We start from the raw sequence: 19,858 nt of genomic DNA, 5'->3' as shown, positions 1-19,858 counted from the left end.
CTTCTGAGTTCAGATAAACCTGTCAGAGCTTTGATGTCATGGATGGCTCGAACTCTCCTAGCTTGGGGTTCGATGCCATCTGCACTCACTTTTAGACCCACGTACTCAACCTTGGTGCGGCACCACTGGCCCTTGGCTAGTGCAAGTTTGGCTCCAGCGGTGGAGAGTTGGTTAAGTACATGTCGGATCTCAGTCAAGTGTTCCTCAAAGGTCTGGTTCCTCATGAGGATGTCATCCACGTAGATGAGGTTACCACGGGCAGTGGCGTCACTCATGGCATTTTGAATTCGGCTGGGGAGTTGGACAACAGTTCCAGGTGTACTGGTGGTTACCAAAAGAGAAAGCAAGCTTGTACTGGTCAGCTGGATCGACTCTCATAGTCCAGAAGCCGTTGGCCACATCCACAGTAGAGAAGAAGCGGGCCCCTTTGACCTTGGCCAGTAATTGGACCAAATGGATCATGGGCCAGCAGGAAAGTGGTACCTGCTTATTCAGAGGGCGATAGTCAATGGTGAGATGCCACTTGCCGGTCAGCTTTAACACTGGCCAGATAGGCGAGTTGTAGTTTGAGTTGCATTCCCGAATGATTTGCTTTTGCAAAAGCTTGTCAAGGATCCCTTGGATCAACTCATAGGCAGCCAGGGGGATTTTGTATGTGGGTGGCGCATTTGGATCAGTGGGAATGCGAATGGTGTGGAGGTAGGTGACCCCACAGTCATGGGAATCTCTCGAGAAGATTGGCTGGAAATCATGAAAGAGCTTCCAAAGTGTGTTTCTCTGATCCTCTGTCGTTAAAGCATCTGCTTTGGCAAGTTGCTCATTGACCTCGGCCTCAAAACCAACATAGGGTTCCTCTGGTGAGGAGCAGGTTCTGTCATCACCAGGGGTTGTGTCTCTGGGTTGAGTCACAAGAGAGTATATGACCATGTCACCTCTGGTGCCCAGGGTAGTGCTGCAGATTGGTTTGCTTCGTTGCGGGCCACTGTGATCATTTTGGTCGGGAAAATCCACAGGACACCTTCCAGGTTGTTGTTCCTGGCTAATGATGGAGGTAATACTCCTATCACTGGCAGTGCCACAAAACAGGTTATCGACCAACATCCCTAGTGGTCGCCATGCCATCGCCTGAATCGAGACATGCATCAGGTTCTGAACCAACAAGTAGGTTGAGCGGTGGCTCAAATTGAGCAGGGGCGTGCCACAGATGGTCAGATTGAGTTCCCAGAAGCGGGGCAAGAGTTGGAAGAACGCCTGTGGGCCAGGTATCTTCTGTCCTTTAGAGATCACCAGGCGGTTGGGAACATCTGCTGTTCGCACTGGGATAGTCATATCTACCTCACTAGCAACCTGGCACACCTGGGGAATGGTATGGCCGGATATCATGTGTTCTACTTCAATGGTCAGGGAATGCCTTTTGGCCTGGGCTTGGGACCACAGAACCTGGTTGACTGTGTCCACCTGAGCACCTAGTCTGACCAGAAGATCTGCCCCCATGAAGAATAGGGATTGGAGTTGAGGGACTACACTCACAAAATGCATGACCTGCCTTTTCCCAATCCATACGGAAAGGGTGCATACCCCAATCGCTTGGAGGAGATTTTGTGATGACCCTACCAAAAGGATGCGGTGACTTCGCAGTAAGAAGAACGGAGGAGGACTGTGTTGACACAAGGCATCATAAAGGTCCTGGCTCATAGCGGTCTTTTCGGACCAGAGCACTAAAAGCGCTTCTGGTGTCGCTATACCATTGATGTGCATGCATCCCACTATGTGGGGGCTGTACAGGGTTAAGTTTGTGTTCTTCAGTGAACAAAGGAAAGACTTGTGGTCATGAAATGAGTTTTGAATACCAACCTGCTGTGGCTGTGGGCTCGCAGGTGGCATAGAAGGATCTGAGCCAGGTTCAGGCTCTGGAGGAGGCATAATCATTGGTAGGGGTCCTCTGTACTCCTGGATGATGGCGACTTGTCCATCTGAAGCTGGCGAACTATTTTCTGGACCAAGTGGCCTCGGTGTGTCGACCTGAGCCCACATGTGTCCACAACAGCAGTCAATGAGCAAAGACAGTCGGTCCAGTAGGTCCTGGCCAATTAACAGTGGTTCCATATTAATGAGACATATGTAAATGGGGTGTACCAGCATCATCCCTTGAAAAGTAATGTCGATCCATGCCCGTTTCATGATGGACAACCTATCCTGCATGTAGCTTGTGATGCTAATGTTACAGGTTTCAATCTGTAACAGTTTGCCAAGGGAAAGCATTGCACTAGCCACCTCTGCGAAGGTGTTGGAACCCATCAGACTAATTTTGGAACCAGTGTTGAGTAGGGCATGGGAACTGATGTACCCCCCTACCACTACTGATGTGTATATGCGTCGGGCATTGCCCTTATGGCCCAGATCGCCCAAGAAGGTCAGAAAAGGAGGGTGTGGTGTGTTAGGAGTGACTGTTTTGGGAAGCAACTTGGCCTCCCCTGTTCCCCTTTCCCAACCTACAAGTAAACTTTGGCGTTAACAGGAGGGGGTACATAGTCTAGTCATGCTGACGGGGGGGGGTTGGCGGCCCTGGTGAACGTCAGAGCACATCAAGCTGCATTACTGCCCTGGGGTCCTGTTCTAACGTTCACCTTAACGCGAGGCATATCGTTGCCTTCAAGCGCTAGGTCTGCTTTTTCTGAGGCTTGGATCCCCAGGACTCTGGCGTCACCTTCGTGCCCTTGAGCAGGGCGTGCATGCGTCTCCCATGCCAGTTGTGCGTACCTTCTGATTTCCTGCATGGTGGGGTTGCCCATTCTGCAGTGCATCATAACATCATATCACATGAGTTGACTCGAATTGTCAAGTGCGCAAGCCTTGTTGTCAGTATGACCGCGGATTGTCCGAAACACCATAGTCACTCAGATTGCTATAGCGATGAGGATGACTTCTTCCCCTTCATGGTGGGATGGAGTCCTGTTGATGCGCAGGGGTGGGCCCCGTGTTGCGTACAGCTCCCTGGCTAATGGGGTCCTCGAGCCGCTTACACCACTCTGGGCTTGGAAGTAAATTTCCCCCCTTCATGGTGTGGAATCAGTCTGGTTGAAACGCAAGGAGGTGTGACTGAAAACAGACTGATGGGGGCAACTGGAAGGAGGGGCACCTGCATCCAACCAGCGGGCCGCTGGAGGAGCTTGAAAGGTGTCTAGGAGGACGAAGTCACACACTGTACCACTAGGGACAGCTTGGCTCCTAGCGTGTGTCCCTGGGTTTCCTAGGGGCACATTTCTACTAGTTGTGCTAAAGAGGAGGCCCTCTTCGATGTGGTGCTGTGCATTTCCTGGGTGGCCAGGTCAGCAGCTGCACTTCACTGATCTGACTCTGCTCTTAGCTGGGCAGCTTTGAGCTGCCTGCGCAGGATTTCATTTATCTCCTGTATCCAGGCATTATCTTCCCGTGCCTGGACTCTCTCAGCTTGGGTGCACCTAACTTCTTGGCAGAGATTTTCCCTCTGCACCACTTGGTAGCTGTTCTGCAGCTGGGTGAGCTGGGCCAGGTGCTCTGCGGTTTGCAGTTGGGTTCTGCGGTGATGAAGAAGGAAAATTTGGCACACGAGGACTGGGATTGTGAAAATGCTCACGACACAGTGGCTCTGATAGTTTGTTGTGTTATAGTTGCTATAATGCTGACACGAACACACTGTTATGCAGTGTACGAATTTCACTGCGACCTCTCGTTGGTGGATGTTAATTAGGTGACCTGACACCTCCCCGTAACATCTAGGCAAAAGCGTTAGGAGTAAAATAACAACAACAGCAGGCTTGGAGCAGACTATCTTAAACTTACCAACCCCTAATCCACTCTAAGAGCACTTTCACACCACACTGGCTTATGCTTGGCAAGTCGTGAGAGAAGTCATTTGTCAAACAGAACCAAACTTTGAACTAATGATTCAAATTATTACTTTGGATTCTTATCCATAGACACTGTGACAAAACTGGCATGTAGGATGCCTCACACGGGGCACCATTAATGTTGGGGCTTCGTTCAGGAGTGGGTTTTCTTATTAGCAATAATTAATAATTATCAAAGGTAATTATTAATTATTAAAATCAATAGAACATTGATTCGAATCAACATTAGCTTATTAATCGCTGCAATTAGACGCAGCGCATACTGTCGCTGGAAGCAAGCTTAGGAGGAATCTCTGGAGTTTTATACTCTCGGACATCATGGTTGATGTCTTCTAATAGGAGTTGAGAGTTCGATCCTTCAGAATCTCACACCTAGGTGTAAAGTGAGCAAGGCTTGATGGGATCTGTAGTCTGGTGGACTCCCTTTGTTTCAGTTTGGCACTGTTTTCGTGTTATCAGGCTTTGAGTGTTCCTATAGGCCTCAATCAGTCTTTATGACAGTGTGTATGCCTGCCTTTGTCTCCTGTCTGAGCACATGTGGCCCAACATTTACGATTTGGGAGAGAGAGTTGCAATTGGATACTGGTTTGGCATGGGATAGGGTTTGGGGCAACACTTTCTTTTCTTCTTGGAATTTAGCACATCAGTTAATACATTTTAAGTTAATTCAAAGGGCATACATTACTCCCTTGAAGCGTTTTCAGATTAATGCATCCAAGGATCCCTATTGTCACTTATGTAATAATATGACTATTGGCACAGTGATGCATATGTTCTAGAACTGCCATTATCTCTGTATTCTGGTCCAGTGTAGCCTCAGTTCTGTCAGATGCTCTGGGCCACAAAATTATGGCATCTCCTCCTTTGTTCTTACTAAATGGCAACTCTTTGTTGAAACTCTCGGTCACACACAGTAAACTCCTTGCTGCACTCACAGCAGCCAAGAAAACTATTCTCCAGGCATGGTTTACACCCACCTTACCACTGGTCAGCACTTGGACTAAGGCTTTCTTCCATATTGTTGTGCATGAGAGGTCATATGCCAAACTCCAGGGAGCAAAGAGCAAAACTGTTGAGGCTTGGTCACAAATTGCCGACATTGTGAGGGAATTTGTTTGAACCCTTAGTCCACTTAGTTCCCTGCCTTTGAATTGCAGTCTATGCTTTTATCTATTTATTTTATTATTATTATTATTATTGTTGTATATATTTTTTATGTACTTATTTTCCCAAAGGAAAGTACTGCATGTACCTTGAATGTATGTAGTAGCTTGGCTAATGTAACACACCAGTGACCAATCTTTTTTCTAAATAAAGGAAAACTTTGGTTCACAAAAAAAAAATAAATGTGAATGGTGTTTCCTTATGCCATTTAAGGGATCAAGAGAAAGTAGCAACTGGGAATAAAGCGAAGCAACAGAGAACCAAAAATGAGTCGTCCTCAGGTGCCATGTTAGTTTTTTATCCCAGTGTCACTGGGAAATTATATCTCCTTTGCTATGAAGAAAGGCACTTACTTATTGAGCCGCATGTATATGGGCAACCTAGTCTCATAGAATAACGTAACTACAACTACATTTTTGAAAAATGACTTTTACATGCCACGTTCTACATATCACCGCAGTTTCCTGGTGAAATTAACACTAGAGGTGCTACAAAAACTGCGTTTTATTAACCTTCATAAAAATCTACAACATCTGATTAAGACCTCATAAACACTTTTTTTTCGCACTATTACTCACATTGCTATGTTATGATATCGAAACATTTTTACTCTAAGCATCATTTGACAAACAATACATTTTAACTTGCATTACACACTCACCTACACTTACACACTTTTTCCAATGTGATTAGCTTCCGCAGTAACTCACTTGATGGTGTTAAGACTTTGGCATCGGAAGAATGCCGTTGTAACCCAGGCAAGCACGTAAGCTGACACATGAAACAAAAGAATCATAGAAGCGACACGAAATTACGTGGTTGCTTCAGAAAATGTGCTTTTCATATCAAATTGTTTGGACATTATTGGTTTGGTTTTGGTGTTTGTTCAGGGTAAGGATGTCAGCTTTGTGTCTACCTCTCATTTGATTTAAGGACTATTGGTTAGGTTTAGGTTAAAGGATTATGTTAGGGAGGTTACCTTTAACACCTCGTCTGATTACGACACCATTTCACTCGCTTTTGCCGGCCCCAGCTGGACATTCACTGGGAAACTGCAGCAAAAACGTTCACTAAAGCACGTAATTTTGTTTTGCAAAATTGTTGCCAGAGTCACATAATGTTCATGAGATCAGGCTGTATATGGGAGTAAAGCGTACTCCACTAACAGAGTGCACGTAAACGGGAACACCATTTTCGTGTCTGAAGCAGCTTTCCTGTAATAAGCAGCTTTCTGGTGTCCATGTAAACAAACTCTTTATAATTATTATTTTTTTTTAAATAAAATAAAAATAACCCTTTCTTTACTAATTTACAGTATGTCAGTTATTAAGGCTACGTTCACTTTTCATTTCACTTCAATTTAATTTCAATTCAATCAAAATGTTGTCATCAGTTTGCCTAAAAGAACTCAAAACATTCAGATTCAAACATGATTAATGGAGCTGTAAATTTTGTTTGTACCAACTAACATTTTGAAAATACAAAAACGTTCATGAATGCGACAATTTATGTAAAAATGGCTTTACGAATGCTTTTCACAAAAATTTGTTCTGCTCGTTTTTTATGAACGAGGTCCATCATGTGCATGTGCTTTGTGCATATGTGTGTATTTATACAGCAGTTGAGCGACACAGCTGTAGTCTGTGCTCTTTGGACAAGTCAGGTCTAAATATAGACCCAGCTGCCTGGGTAGTGTGGATTAAGACAAGTCTCCAGGCTAAGTTATCACTGACGTCGATGCTGCTCCATGCAACTATTCCCAAACACACACAGCTCTAACTTGGCTATGTGATCTAAATAACCATCTTGTCATTTCACAATAATATTGTAAATTACTATTAAAAAAGTCTCTTAAAAAAAAAAAAAAGGCTTGTTGGGTTCTGTGTTGAAAGCATTAATTCTACATGTCAAGACTAATACAAATCACTGAGCCATCACTGAGAAGGCTTACTAGATTTCAGCATACCAGTATTGACAGGCACTTAACTGTGCTTGAAATGTTCTATTCAACATCTTTTATAGAAACTCTAACTTGAGGTGAGAGAAGATGTCACCATAGCGACACATATAAAGAGCCATTTAGCCTGGTAGGATGTAAGAGCCATCGCTGGCAACATGCCATCACGGCTACCATGGCAACAGTCAGACAACAATAACTAAATCTGAAGGTGATTTTCATAAAGAATGAGAAAAACACAGACAAGAAAAGAGATGGACGTCATTCCGTCTCTCTCTAACAAAAGAGCACAGAAGTTGACATCTGCATCCTTCCCCCATTTTCCTTTTATTTGACATGACAGCAAAGTAGAAAGAACTTGGTTTTTCAATATTTTGAGGAAAACATGGTGCTTGCCCTTGCAAAACTTGCCACCATGATAATAAGTTAGTCACTATGCAGTTTCTAGAATAATCTAGATGGTTGTTTACTGAGCCAAGTCAAAAGAACCCATTCTACTGTAAGTCTCAATAATATACTGGTCCTTAGATATGGCTTGAATCCCTTCTTTAATGTAAGTCTGTTGGATTGTTTTATCATCCGCCAGACAAAAACAGTAAATCTGACTGCAAAAAGTATAGCACACCTCTCTTCAACAAGCTGCACGATTTGAAGTATAATATACTCGGTGACCTCTTTATTAGGTACACCTGTACACGATTATATAATCATGATTATGCAATTATATAATCAGCCAATCATGTGGCAGCAGTGCAATGCATAAAATCACAGTTAATGTTCACATCAACCATCAGAATGGGGAAAAAACTTGATCTCAGTGATTTCGACTGTGGCATGATTGTTGGTGCCAGACTGGCTGGTTTGAGTATATCTGTTACTGCTGATCTCCTGGGATTTTCATGCACAACAGTCTCTAGTGTTTACTCTAGTGAATGGTGCCAAAAACAAAAAACATCCAGTGAGCGACAGGTCTGCGAATGGAAATGCCTTGTTGATGTGAAAGGTCAACGGTGAATGGTCAGACTGGTTCGAGCCAACAGAAAGGCTACGGTAACTCAGATAAACTCTCTGTACAACTGTAGTGAGCAGAATAGCATCTCAGAATGCACAACATGTTGAACCTTGAGTTGGATGGGCTACAACAGCTAAAGACCACATCGGGTTCCACTTCGGTCATCCAAGAACAGAAAGCTGAGGCTGCAGTGGGCACAGGCTCACCAAAACTGGACAGTTAAAGACTGGAAAAACATGGTCTGATGAATCTTGATTTCTGCTGAGGTACACAGATTGTAGGCCCACTGCACATTCCGCACTTGTCGACAAGCGTGCCGAAGTGTCATGGAAGCACCACAGTGACGTGGTTGCTTCAGTAATTGCGCTTTCCATCCCACATTTGTCTTTTATGAGATTATCCAGTTTAAGAGGTTTAAGTTTAAGATTCAGTATAGGCAAGTAGGTTTTGCTGATTTAAAACTTATACTTATAAATACTACATAAAAAGCAGATATCTAACCAGCATTTGTCTAGTCTTCAAGTTACAAAAGCATAACAGGATAAAACGAAGCATCCTTTTACAACCCAAAGTTTCAAGTCCAACTCATATTGCATTGCACTGGAGAAACGCTGATTATCTCTTAATGAAAAATGTAAATGTAAGTTAATGCCTTTGAATGTTGTTATTTGAAACTAAAACTATGCTCAACACTACATTAATTCATTCGTCACTTTAATAGTAAGCCATAGGATTCATTAATGTTATAGATTTGCAATGACCTTTAATGGGATTTACATCTCCAATAATAGTTCCCCCAAAAATTAAAATTCTGGCATTATTTACTCACCCCCATGTTGTTCTGAACCTTTATGACTTTCTTTCGTGGAACACAAGAGAAATTTTAAAGAATGCTGACACTGCTTTTTTTTCCCAGTCTGATCTCATGAAAATTACGTGACTGTGGCAAAATTTTTACAAAATGACATTACGTAGTTTATTACACATATTGTGGCTGTTCCAAGGTGAAATATCCACTGTGTGGCGCTAAAAGCAAGTTGAAAGTTCTCCCAAACAGATCAGGTTTTTAAGGTTAATGCTCTATCGAGTTTTAATTAACAAAACTGACCTCCCTACCCTAAATCTTAAACTTGAATGATAGTGTTATATAAAGCCAAGTTGCTAAAGCAATCACATGATTTTGTGGTGCTTCTACAATTTCGGTTCCCATGTCGACTCAACTGCTCTTTAGGGTTTTACAGAAAGAACCTAACTTTAGAATCCTATCTTATCTGCTTGGTTACCATGGCAATTTCAGTTAGGATCTCATTTAGGACAAAAGCTATTACAGGATAACATTTCCTAAGTGCATTATCTTAACTACAGATAGGAAAAACATATTATCCTAACTAGCCAAAAATCTTTAAGAAGTGTCCTATTTTAGGATAACCCCACTGACGTCCTAACTAAAAAGTTATTTAAAAGCCAATGGTTACAGTCACGTTACAATATTATGTATCATAACTATAGCACTGTCCGAGAATGGCCCTACATTTATTAGTGATGCAAAAAGAACAGCGATGTTTGAAGGTGGAAAAACTTTTGGAAAACCCTGATGATGTGCTGCGCTTTGATGACAAAACACTAATAAATAATTACAGACTCCCACAAAATAGGATAATGCAGTTATCAAAACTTTTATTTCTGCAGCCTTGTTATTAAAAGCGCATCTATTTTGTTTCTCCATTTTCATCGATCTAATGTTTAATTCACAGCAGTCTTTTGTGCATCGTTGGTTGCTTGGTAACAGACATGAAAGTTGAGTATAGAACTCAATGGAGCAGATTTCCTAACAAGAGATAAGATATGATTTTGTAAGATAAGATAATCCTAAATCAGTTTAAGATTTTCATCTGTAATATGAATTTGAACTTAACGGATCAGATCTTAATTTAAGAAAGGAGGTTTTCTGTTATGCAACGCTCTATCAGTTGACTTCATCGTGTTCGAATAAGCTTGGAAATGTAGTCGGTTATTAAAAGTGGCTAGTAAAAGTGTTTAGATGTCATACGATAGCATTGCTTGAGGAACAGGGCGAAAAATTATGGTTTATGAATTGATAATCTGCCTTTTACTCGTGATTTGTTTCAAAGTGAATAATAGTCATTGTTACTGTAGCACCTCTATTGTTCATTTCACCAGAAAACTGCCATGATATGTACAACGAGCCAGGTAAAAAGCATTTAGCAAAAATTCAGGTATACTGACATGATTCTGTAAGACAAGTTTGTCTTTGTCCCAGTGAAAGTGAATGGTGACTGAAGAAAACATTTTGCCTAACATTCTGCCTAATTTGGGTTTGAAACTAAATGAATTTAAATGTTGGTCTGTTTCTCACCCAAAGCTATCGAATGGCTTCAGAAGACTTAGAATATAGCGCATACAGACTACTTTTATGATACTTTTATGGTGCTTTTGGTCATACTTGAAGTTTGGAAGCTTCAGTCCCATTCATTGTAATTGCATGAAAAAGAGCAAACACTAATTTTTATGAAGAAAGAAAATCACATGGGTTCTAAACATCATTATGGTGAGAAAATGATGACAGAATTTTCATTTTTGTGTGAATTCTCCCTTTAAGATTGCACAGTGAAGCAAAGCTGCTATTCAATATAAAACTAGAGCAGTATTGTGTTCCTGTATAGATCATTCTAGCATCTGCACTGTTACTTGGTAAACATCATTTTTAGTTTTTGGTAGCATCCATACCAGTTCCTGAGATGCGTTCCCCATGGCCGAGCAGCCGTACGTAGACGTCTCGTGCTGTGTAGTTGGCCATGCGGAGTTGCAGGTTGTGCCGTGTGGTGATCTTCACCTGACAGCGCATGGCATCCACTCGTTCCTCTAAACTGACATCAAGAACCGCATTCAGAACCCCCTCTACATCTCCTTGTTGCACTTCCTCAGCAACTTTTTCACAGTCCAGTGCATTTTGTATGTCCCTTACAAACTTCCCTTCCTCTATAAGAACCTCCATAACCGACCCCCTCACCACCTCCCTGACAAGCCCACCTCAATCTCACAGCACAATGACCTTCTGCTGGGTTCTGCTCCGCTTCAATGATGTCAAACTGTCCAGGCCGGACTCTCAATAATAAATGGCACACACCTATAGGATGGGGTCTGGCTGACCCCTTCTCTACACTGGATAGTGGACATGTGGACAGTGTTCACAAAGTCGGGGCATTAGTGGCCGGATCAGCCCAAATGCAGAATGAGCTATTTATATAGCATCACTCATCACACATGGCTTTACTAATCACTGGGGCTGATAATGGAGAAAAGAAACACTCTGGAGAACAGTACAGCTCCTAAATATCACACACATACACATCATTGTTTAGATGTCTCTTGAACCACCTCTGACTCTATTATTTGATATTATACAGTATATTCTCTATTATATATTACATGACCAGATATTAAGGCTTCTAGCAATCAGTCACATTTTAGTGTACAAAAAGTGTTTACAAGTTTCAATGTTACAAGTAAACAGTCCCTTTCTGGTATGTTTAATGCGAGTTACTGGGTTAACCGGCTTTACATGGTCATGACAAGAGTTGAAAGATTGGATATAACTTCACACAGACAAGGTTGATCTCATGTGAACCTTATGAATTAAGTCTTGTGGCTATACCTTCGATACACAGTGTATTTTAAAGTTTATCCCAGTGCAATGGCTTGCCCCATAGACTTCCATTAAGTAAGCAGTGCTCGAAGGGGGAATAAATCTGTGCAGGTATGCAAGCAGGTGGTGCCGGTACTGTGACACAAATTGAGCATTATTGCTGGTACAATATACTGGTGAGTACCAGCTAACTTTGACAACTGATAGAAAGTGCGTTTTAAAACAAACAAACAAACAAACAAAAAAAAAATATTTTATTGTTAGGATTTTGAGCTGTTAATTATTGTCTATGGTAATTAACAGCATGTCATAAAGGCTGCTGATAGAGCTTAACTTTTGTTGAACTCCCAACATTCCTTTAAACATGTCTTACCCTAAAAGTGGTTGCGCTTAAACAGTGTAACAAATCAAAGTCATTGCAGCAGACGAGACTCATTTGAAAACCATTGAAACTTCTAATGAAGACTGTAATTTTAATAGCTATTCTCATATCTAGAGTCAGCAAATATTCATTTCAATCAAAAGTCATGATAATGTCACTTTCTTGAGAAAATTTCCACCACAAAAAAAGCCACAAACAGCTATTGCTTTCAGATCCATTGAACCAAAGAGAAGCCAGATATTCAAGCATGAGTCACTGTTCTCCAGGGTGCAAACAGTAATAATTTTTGTCTTTAAAGACTTTGGAACACAATCCCTGATGATTCTGTATTGCAGAATTAAAGTTTTGTAAACTTCTGTTGTAAATGCTTGTTACATTTACAATGGTTGCAGCTTTGGAGGTCTTCTTGATTTGATCTCTAATTTTTAGTGTTGCTTGCTATTACTCATGTGTTTTTCAAAACATATTAAATTTTAGTGCGAGACTTGTTCCACACTGTTTGTTGTGGAAAGGTGTGCTATTACTTTTCTAAGCAAATTTTCTTACAATTTTCTCCTTATATAACATTTAAAAACAATCCTATAGATTTTCATACAGTACATCTAAGGATCACAATATAATAGAGACATGGGGGTGGGCTCTTTTGACTTGGACCAGTAAGCATTCACCTAGCAACCACTTATAACACCTTGGACCAGTAAGCAATCACCTAGCAACCACTTATAACACCTTAGCAACCGCATAGCAATGGCCTGGCAATCGCCCAAAACGTCCTAGCATTGTGGCGGCATGGGCAAGTACCAATCCCATTTTCTTCAGAAAATTAAAAAAATTAGTTTAAATGAAAACACTTTCATTAAACAATAAGAAATGTCTTTACAAATCATAACGAACAATGCATTTAGTTATTTTGCATATTGGTAGTTGCATTTTCCTTTGAGCAGCATCATGAAAAGACATACAGACAAGTCACCAGCAGTATTCCTTTTAGAATGTGTCATAAACAGTGATGTTTGGTGTCTATGGCTGCTAAAGCCCAAGTCCCTGGGTTTTCCCTGCTTTTTTCAAAGTGTCAGAACCACATGATCATAAACGGCACATGTATGTGCACACTTTCACCTAAAGTTCTGATAAACTTGCTGCAAATTTGCTGCAAAATTGGGGGTGGGCTCTTTTGACTTGCTCTTTGGACCAATAAGCAATCATCTAGCAACCACTTATAACACCACAGCAACCGCATATCAATGTCCTGGCAATCGCCAATAACATCCTAGCATTGTGGCGGCATGGGCAAGCGTCACTCCCATTTCCTTCAGAAAATGTAAAAGATTTGTTTTAATGAAAACAATTACATCAGAACACTAAGAAATATCTTTACAAATAATCAAGAAAAATGGTCATGAATGATATGGTAATTCATCCAGCCAGGGGCAGCTATTAGGGATATGCTACTGGATCACATGATCATAAACGGGAAACTCAGAAAGACTCAAGATTTTTGGAATTAATAGAAACAAATAGATACTTTTATAATTTTGCGGATAACCATGCTTGCGTATGAAAGTTAATTGTGCAATATCTTTGCCAGAAGATAAACAACACTATCTTTGAGCCCTACAATAATGGCGACTTTTTGTTCAAAACCCTTTGCCAGAGGATGAACATTGTAGCATATGGGCCCTATGATACGGGCGACGTTGTTGTGCAATACCCTTTGCCGAAACATAAACAACAAATGTGTTTGAGCCCTATGAGAAGGATGAACAATATTTATGCAATATACTTGCCAAAGGATAACAATGTAATGTGAGGGCCCTACGATAAGGGCAACGTTGTTGTGCAGTACCTTTTGCCGAAAGATAAATAATGTTTAATTATGAGCCCTCCGACAAGTACGGCTGTTGTTTATGCACTATCTTTGCCAAAGGGTGAACAACAATGTAAGGGCCCTACCATAAGGGCGATGTTGTTGTGCAATATCCTTTGTCAAAAGATAAACAACGTATGCATTTGAGCCCTTCGATAAGGGCGAATGTTATTTGTGAAGTATCCTTGCCAAAAGGATAACAACGCATTGTGAGGGCCCTACAATAAGTGAGACGTTGTTGTGCAATACCCTTTGCCGAAAGATAAATAACATTTGTTTATGAGCCCTCTGACGATGGTGGACATTGTTTGTGCAATATCTTTGCCAAAAGATGAATAACATAGCATTTTGGTCCTAGGATAAGGCGACGGTGTTGTGCAAACCTTTTGCTGAAAGATAAACAATGTTTGCGCATGAGCCCTTCGATAAGGGCGAGCTAGGCTTGTGCAGTCCCTATACAGAGGAAAACCATGCTTGAGATTGTGGATGGCCCTAGTGAGGAGGACGGATATGATTATACAGTATCCTTGCAGGAGGATGGACATGCTTGAATTTGATAATTTGAGATTAAGGATGCATGGATGAAGCACACTGCAAAACACACTGCAGTTGCAGTGTCTTGGGACGCTTAGTCGCATGGCAAGAAAGACAAGTTGCAGTGCCTGGACTGCACATCTGCACTGCCGGCACATTTGAGCTGCCAGCACAGTTTTTTCCCCAATAAAGTCATGCAAAATACCTTACTTACCTACTACTAAATGTTACTGCCCCATCCACGAGCACATATAGTGAACACATATCTTGATGAACAAATGAAGAGCGCATTAATGGTGAGCTTACTGTATGTTTTGACCAACAGATGCACAAAATGAACTGTGTGCAGAAAGTTTGAGTAATGAAGCTTGGAATTTCAGATGTTTAAGATAAAGCCCCACTGTGTAGAAAGGCCCCACTGATTAGAAAGCTTCATGGTCCAATCACTAATAAAATATTAATCATTTCAGTAACCATAGTAATATGAATCTCTGTACTGTTAAGATGCCAGAATTACTCTCATAAAATTAAATATGTAACATAGCTGGATATAGGAATTAGTACCTTGATTTGATTTGACAAATTTCTTATACTAGAGCACAATCTGTATTGTGCTGTTAATGAAATACAGAAATGTGATGAGCAGTGCCTACTGCTAGGTGTCAGAGGACACGTAGCAACAGACGATCCTTCCCCTTTAAGGAGAATGTGGATGTAAACATGAAGTCAAGGAAACGCTTTGTGATTTAAAGTGAGATAGGAGCAACCAACAAACACGAGAACATGATCTTAACTTAATGGATATAATCAGACCCCGTACACTGAGTACTATGCCTGATGACGTGTATGAATATTGGATCTTGATTCCCAGATGAGGGTTACACTTAGGCATGCAAGCAATGAGTCAACAGATCAACATTTGTGAACCTAAGGTCGGATACTTGCGGGCGCGGCCACCACGCTGCGGAACGCACATTCACCTAATCATAATAATCACATCATGATCGGTGAGAACAGAGTACCCTGTAAAATGAAATATTGCCACTTGAAAAACGATACTGATGAAGTGTAAGGTGTTGGGCCTCATGTATTCAGATAGAAGACAAAGGCAGGCCTAACAGTCGTAAAACCTAACTCAGCCCCCACACATTCCATGTCGTAAATTTTACTGATAAAAATCACGCCAAAATCAAACAAAGGGAGTCCAAAACAGACTACAAATCCAGGAAGCCTTGCTCACTAAAGGATCGAGCTCTCAACTCCTATTGGATGAGGCACACAACAGAACGTCCCTCAAACATGACATCATCAGGAGTTCAAATAATTCTGAAATGCTTAAAGATTTCATTTCCAGCGACTTAGTTCACCGAATACGGATGTAGCTTTTTGCTGCTCTCCGGTGCAGCCTTGTGGCATAAGGAAGTAATGTCCGACTTGAAACTGTAGCCATACAATCTCCATCTCGCTGGACGAGTTGAGATTACTCTGTTTTCAACCAAACACTCTAACGGATCCGAAGGAGACCGCCGAGCAATTCGCATCTTCATCCGTTGGCCTACAGAAGTGAAGAAATTAAAGATTTCTCTTCCATCTTCAATCAAGTCGACATTTCTGAGTTCTCCGCCAGCCCGCCGACAATCAACAGCCGTACCGCCCACCGACAGCGCGAGGAAACGGCCTCCCGTCATCACACAAGCCTCAAGGAACTGGGTCAAAGTTAAAGGACGGAGGAAAACACATTCTACCTGTGTCCTCATGCGACTCAAGTAAGAGGTTATGTCTGGGCAGAGATAGAATATTATAGCATGTTATTCTTGTGTTTCAAGGTTTTTGCTTGTACAGTTTACGGACCGCCATGTCCGCTCATTATTAATACTCAGGGTATTAATTATCACAAATTTGTTTTGCTGTATTGTGGTCCAAACTGGATTGTTGTGCATTTTCGCCATCGCGGGTGAGACAGAAACTCAGTTCATCCATTAGAGTCAAATAACGCAGGACTTTTACGAGCCCCGCTCGTAAAACCGCGTCTCTGAGTGATGAACACGGCTGCTTTCTCTCCAGCTATCGCAAAATCAGCTTTCGGGCTGTCACTTAATAATCTTTCTCTCTCTCTCTCTCTCTCTCTCTCACTAACCACACTGACACACAAACACACACTGTCACACACACACCTTATGTGTTATAGGATTATTTTTATTTCCATATCTAATCATATCACTGTTTAGTTTGTAGTTGTAAGTCGGAAGTTTATTGACTGCATTGTATTAATTATTAATTGATATTACTGCATAAATAAACTTTGTTTATATTACAAAGAGAAGTGTTTTGGTTTGTTTTGCATACACCTGTGTCATGTCGTGCTCGGATTCAAACCTTCATTCATTGTTTTTTTTCCCGAAAATCGATATTCTTCGGATGCCGATTTTCCTAAGAAAACAATCCAATATTGAGACTGTTTTAATATTCGGTTATTAGTCCCTGATTTCAGGGTGGTGTCCCGTCAGTGTCAATCCTTATTAATATTCTATTGATTTTTGATAATTGATAATTATCTTTGATGATTGTTGAATTTGAATGATGAATAAGCTAGTGTTAATTTTAATTAATTTTCATCGATGTTAACAATTAACGACTATCTTTGATAATTGTTGATTTAAAGGATTAAAAAAAGCTAACATTGATTCTCATCAATGTTCTATTGATTTTAATAATTAATAATTATCTTTGATAATTATTAATTATTGCTAATAAACAAACTTGCTCCTTAACGTAGCACACTACATTTACTGGAGTCCCATATGAGGTTTTAATGAGTTAGATCCAATTAATGAATTTAAATATTGATTAATAACTACAGAAATAATTATTAATTATTTCTGATAGTAACACTGATCTAAACAACCGGTAAAGCCCTACAAAGGCTTATGTTGAATAGATCATTGAGACATTGAAAGCAGAAAGCCTGGAACCTCATCAACCACCAGTTAAATACACTGACGATTGTTTCCCCAAAAGAAGAATAGATTGGAACTTAGCATATTTTCCTGATGGAGACCAGCGCTGAGGAGCTTGAACATCACAGTGAGTAATAATCCAACATGAAGTGACTGTTGCTTGGAAAAGCAAGTCATAGCGTGTGACATGGTTGTGTGTTTCACTCACATACGCATGACTGAAAACACGGAAATATGCGAAAAATGATAGGCAGCTGGCAGGCTTATAAAGCTGATGCTGTATTGTGATTGGATGGGATGCTTGATAGAATGAATCCCGAAATCTTCCTGCTAGAACCACGCTTACGCTTACATTTCCACAAAGTGAACATTTTATGTGCACACTTAAACCTAAAGTTCTGACAAACTTGCCGCAGGTTTTAAGACCCACATTGTTTTCACATGCAAATGAGCTTGCGATTCGCCAAAAATGTTTGCCAGAAGTTTGCAGTTCTTCACCGGTAGTGGTAAACCTGCAGCAAACCTTTGGAGACAATGAAGAGTATGCCGCAATGAGTGGCAAATTTGCGGCAAATTTACAGAAAGTTTGCCAGAACTCTCAATTTTTGTAATGACCTCATTAAGGGGCCATTGTGAAATGATTTCTGTGCTCGCTTTGGTTTGGAACGACCCTACGAGTTGTGTCCCCTGTCTGGAATTTGCCCTATGTCTGTACAGGACGTACAGGGAAGCCCTGAGATGGGCCTATGTGATACTCAGTGCTTAAAACCTTTCCCTGTCCTCCGGTAACTCGATCTGTAAGGGGCTTAAGATTGATGCAGACTCCTCACATGGACCCCTGACTCACGTGACTAGACCACTCCACAAAATCAGCGCTTGATAAACTTTCTAATCACACCCCTCCTTCGCTCTACCCAAAATGATTAGAGTTAAATGAGCTAAATGATTAAATTGAAGGACTTAAATTAACCAGTGGCTTTGAACTTCATAAGCATGTGTACTTCGAGCGTCGTTGCTTTAATGTACACCTCTACTCTCACTCACAGCACAAGCCCAAGCAGGCCTCTTATTAATCACTGCTAACATGATGTCCGCTGAGATAATCACAGGAGTATTTATAACCCTCTGATTGGAATCTCCACAGACACCAGCTCAATTTGAACACATCCCCCGAGAATGGGGGGCCTAACAGCTGTCAATGCCATAGATCTGTTCCAAAACCTAGTGAGCTGCCAACATAGACTACATTTTAAGGCATCTGAGGTGCACCCCTGACTCAAACATTTTTCCAAAAGGTAGGCAGCCACATTATGTTTCCTTCTAAGATACCTTTTTTAGGCCTAATTTTAAGTCAGCATTATCTGTATTCTTTGTGGATAATTGCGCTCAATGGAAAAAAATCCATCCAAGATGGCAGATGGAGTCGAAAGAAATTCAGACTATAAATATACACTACCGTTCAAAAGTTTAGGGTCACTTACTCATTCTTTATTTTTTTTTTTATTTATTTATTTTTTTCACACTTTAGAATAATAGTAAAGTCATCACAACTATGGAATAATAGAAATGAAAATATGGGAATTATGTTGTGACTAAAAAAATTAAAAATAAATCAAAACTTTGTTATATTTTAGCATCTTCAAAGTGGCCACGCTTTGCCTAGATTTAGCATAAATGTACTCATGGCATTTTCTCAACCAACTTCTTGAGGTATCACCCTGGGATGCTTTTTAAACAGTATTGAAGGAGTTCCCATCTATATGCTTGGCACTTAGTGGCTGCTTTTCTTAATTATTCGGTCCAAGTCGTCCATTTCAAAAACTTTTTTTTTTTAAATAAAATTTTATTTTTGTAATTAAATAAATATAATTGTGCCAACATATTAATTTTTGTCTACAAAATTAATTTCAAACATTTAAGCATACACCTTCAGATCAAAAGATTTTTAAGATCATGAGAAACATTTCAGGCAAGTGACCCCAAACTTTTGAACGGTAGTGTAAATATATTTATATAGACTATAAATATACTTAAATTTCAATACTGTCAATTTTAGACACAAACAGGCTGCAGAGTGGACTGAGTCGCCTTAAAAGGGACTTTGATTTTACCCAATTTTTATGTGTGCTATTTTTTTTATATACTTATTGAAATATGCGTCCCAAACCGCACACTCCTGCACTATCATTAAACATTTTGTAGTGTAAGTAGCGTGAGTAGTATGTTAACACTGAAAATGCAACAAAAAGAAGTGTACAAGTAAACCGGATGATGCGTTTTTTTCAACCGAGTGTGGAATGTTGAACACTTCATACACTCAACGTTCACGGCTTGCCATACTTTGTGGAAGGGGCGGAGCTACCTGGCCACGATGCTGGCCTGACAAAACAATTGTAATAAATGGAGAGTGTGGCAACTAGCGATACTT

The 19,858-nt window shown here is 40.7% G+C and overlaps 1 protein-coding gene across 1 annotated transcript in view; it reads right to left on the bottom strand.

Annotated features, from left to right (window-relative positions):
- The window catches only part of LOC127424219 (FERM domain-containing protein 3-like), a 142,305-nt gene that overhangs the window by 17,428 nt on the left and 105,019 nt on the right, over nucleotides 1-19,858 (bottom strand). The window lies entirely within an intron of this gene.

Source organism: Myxocyprinus asiaticus, chromosome 33, assembly GCF_019703515.2.
Source record: "Myxocyprinus asiaticus isolate MX2 ecotype Aquarium Trade chromosome 33, UBuf_Myxa_2, whole genome shotgun sequence".
NCBI classification, from domain to species: Eukaryota; Metazoa; Chordata; class Actinopteri; order Cypriniformes; family Catostomidae; genus Myxocyprinus; species Myxocyprinus asiaticus.
Note: the sequence above shows the minus strand (reverse complement) of the source record. Positions and strands in the feature narration are given on the sequence as shown.